Here is a 4236-nt window from a genome sequence, read left to right as displayed (position 1 = left end):
AACAAACAAACAAACAACCATACACAAACACACACATATATACACAAACACAACAAGATATACACAAACACACACACATAAAGAGACAAACACACATACACACATATACACAAACTAACACAAATATACAAACACACATATACAAACAAAAACACACATATACACAAACACATACACATAAACACACATACACAAACATATACACAAACATATGCATATGCACAAACACACACATATACACACACAAACACACATATATACACAAACACATGTACACAAACACACCCATATATACACAAACACACACACATAAACAAACACACACATATACACACAAACACACACACATATATACATAAACACACCCATATATACACACACACACATAAACAAAAACACACACACAAACATCTACACACAAACACATATGCACAAACAAACCCATACACACACACACACACACACATAAACACAGAAACTTCTACACAAACACAACAAAATATACACACACACACATAAATAGACAAACACACACACATATACACACATATACACGAACTAACACATATACACAAACACACATATACAAACAAAAACACACATACCCAAACAGACATATACACAAACATATACACAAACACACCCATATACACACACACACACACACACACATATACACACAAACACACACACAAACAAACATATACACAAACACAATCATATACACACACACACACACACACACACATATACAAACACACACACACACACACACACACACACATCTACACACAAACATATACACAAACAAACCCATATATATATACAAACACACACACTTATACACAAACACACACACACGCACACACACATAAAGAGACAAACACACACACATATACACAAACTAACACATATAAACAAACACACATATACAAACAAAAACACACACATATACACAAACACACACACATACACAAACACACACACATATACACAAACACACACATACACACACACACACACACACACACACACACATATAAAAACAAAGACACATACCCAAACACACATTCACAAACACACATATATATATACATACCTTGTGACTGGTGTCTCTCCCTGCATCTACTGCGCATGCGCCGAGATGCGCGTTCACGAGATAAATGACATCCTCTCCTCAGGACGGAGAGGATGTCATTACGCATGCGCGGCCACCGCTAAAGGTAAATAGCGGTGGCCGGGAACCTAGACAACGTGCAGGATACAAAGAGGGACCGACCTGGACTTCAATCAAGAATCGCAAGAAAACGACATTGCTGGGCGACGGACAGGTAATTAGAAAAATTCCTTCGTTTACATGGGGGAGCTTCCTAGCTACATTTTTGAAGATGGGAATAACCCTTTAATGCAAACAATCAGATCGTAACAACCATTGTCCAGTAAAACACGTAGCACTTGCAGTTTTACCAAAAGTCGGTGCAGTTCAGGTCAGAAGAATCCCGATTCCCAGCGCGAAACAGCCTGTAACCTACAACTAGCTGACCTCCCTGTAACGCTTTTATCTTTGCCAAGATGTTACAATAAAAGTTAAGAAGAATTGCAAACGGGGGAGTGCCGCATTTTCATTTCTCTTATCTACATGATAGTGCATGACTTGGATAAGTAGAGTCGAGTGATCCGTAATAATACCTTACCCCTTTAAGAATAAAACACATGACACCGAGGTTGGATTTTAATGGCCACAGCAGCCGTTTATTAATACAAATTTTTTGAAAATAAAATTTATATAACCAAACATTAAATAACCAAGAATTCCCCAAAAAATTGGAATTCTTCCAAAATACAAATAACAAACCCTTAACAGGGTCAATATAAATAACATGACCAGAGGAAGCCCTTGAGGTTACCACCAATTAGAAAAAATAGCCATCTGCCACCACCACTTGCTTTTACCTACAGCCGTAACCCAGCTCGAAGGCACCGCTCACTTCTGCAGATGGCTTTGCCCATAAAGCACTTAAAAGGGGTTACACCCTAAAAAGCCTTCCACATATTTTGGGGGACGCATACCCCTGATGCGACCCCCCCCCCACCAGTTTTATAGACCAACCTAGAGAATTCCCCCCGCCACTGCGAAATGAGCCTTCACCACCTCAAGCCCATAAGCTCCTCCACACCAACACCCCTCTTTCAATACCGTCTGCCAGGGCCAAATTCCACAAATCCATCCCCACCTCATTCAAGTGCACACCATCCTGTCTCCAGTAACACCCCACACCCGATTCCAGGTCCCTGTGCCTGACCACCACTCCTCCATTTTTTGCCACAAATGCCAACACCGCCCTATTAACTTTAATCCTGGCCTTATTCAGCCTCCCCGCGGATCGGGCCAAACTCCATGTCTTTCTGGGCACAATATCCGACCAAACTATAATCAGTCTCGGATGTAACGCCGATAAGCACAACAAATCGTGCTTAATATCCCTTACTAAATCGCGAAAGGGGCGCACACCTAAGTCGTTCCCCCCCAACATGCAACACTAAAATTTCAGGAACCCCGTCTAGCTGAGTATAAACTTGAAATTCAACACCCTAGCCCAAACCATTCCTCTAAAACCTAACCAATGCAGGACAGCATAATCCCGCGGAATCCTCAGTTGGCAGCCATCGGGGCGAACATCCGCCCTCAGTGCGCCCCAATACACAAAGGAATGCCCAAAGATCCAAACCAGACAAGGGCGTGAACCTGCAAAGAGAAAAACACACACCGCTTACAAATCCCATTCACACTCCATCTGACACAGGCATAACGTACATCCCAGAAATATTTGAACAGACTTAAAGCAGATGAGGCTGAACGTAAGAGCGGAAACGGTTAGACTCCCATCTCCCAATACGCCTAACCCCTGCCTCATCCAACCCCCATCTCACCGCTTCAGTCGCCGCGCCAATCCGAAAAGAATGGGAAGAATAATCAGTCGCCCGTAACCCTATTGCCAGCAAACAGCGCTTGAACACCGCACCAAACTGGAACCTAGATAAAAAAGACTCATCCTCATGCCGTAATAACGGAACCCCCGGTAACCCCCCCTGTACACCCAAGGCAGAAACGCAATGTACTGGACACATCGCCGAACCCTCAATAGCAAACAACACTATCTGCCTACCCCTGCCTGTTGGGTCAGTTTTTGACCTGCGCAGCATGATCTCCACCCTATCTGCAAACAGCTCCACATCATCCTGACATATTCCGCCCGCACGTGACACACTCGGCGACACAAATTCACCCACTCTAAATGCCCGAAAAAAGGCTAACGAAAAAGCCAAGCGAAACAATCGGACTTCGAAGCCCGAACGAAACACGCCTCCACCGCCGTACCCAACAAGCAAAGAATCCGGAACGAAACAGGCCGCTGCCTATCAACCGACACTGTTCCCCTGCGAATCCCTTTCAAGGCTTGCACCGCTAAAAATTCCTTAGTCACATCCGTGACTCCATTCAACTTCAGGCCGAACGCCACAGCAGACACAAACTTGTTCACTTTGGACACCGACACACCCGACTCATACGCGTCCCCTAGCCAATACAACAGGGCCACTAATCTGTCCCGGTCAGACCGGACGTCACCTAGTGCTCCCAACCAAAGCTCCCATTGAGCCCAGCCAGCCCTATATGCTGCCCATGTAGAACTCACCAAAGATCGCTCAATCAACGCTTCTGCTGCAGAGAAACCAACTCCCATAGATGATCACAGCTTGCCGATCCGATCTGCTGCCGGCGCCAGCAAACGAAAACGATCCCACTGCAAGCGAGAAAGGGCATCAGCAACACAATTGTCAACCCCCGGCACATGCACCGCCACTACCCAGGCATTTAATGACAAACAAACTAGCACTAAATGACGCAACAGTTGAACCACCGGAGGAGACGACGCCAAGATATTATTAATAGCCAAGACAACCCCAAGGTTGTCGCAGTGAAAACGGATCTTCTTGTCCCTGAGCCTATCCCCCCAAATGGTCACAGCGACGATGATAGGAAATAGCTCGAGTAGGGCCACGTTTTTTGTCAGACCGTGTTCAACCCAGCTATCAGGCCACCCCCCAGCACACCACTGGCCCCAACAATAGGCACTAAAACCGCCCCCTCCAGCGGTGTCTGTAAACAAGTCCAAGTCCACTGAATCAAGAGCCCCGGCCATCCAAAGGGACCGACCGTTGTATTGCCCCAAAAAC

General features: G+C 45.3%; 1 pseudogene; it reads right to left on the bottom strand.

The window, feature by feature from the left end:
- Positions 1-2838: 2838 nt before the first annotated feature.
- On the bottom strand, positions 2839-3743 carry LOC142760369 (uncharacterized; annotated as a pseudogene).
- Positions 3744-4236: the final 493 nt, after the last annotated feature.

This window comes from Rhinoderma darwinii, chromosome 4, assembly GCF_050947455.1.
Source record: "Rhinoderma darwinii isolate aRhiDar2 chromosome 4, aRhiDar2.hap1, whole genome shotgun sequence".
NCBI classification, from domain to species: Eukaryota; Metazoa; Chordata; class Amphibia; order Anura; family Rhinodermatidae; genus Rhinoderma; species Rhinoderma darwinii.
The sequence above is the reverse complement of the archived record's forward strand: the minus strand, read 5'-3'. Positions and strand labels throughout refer to the sequence as shown.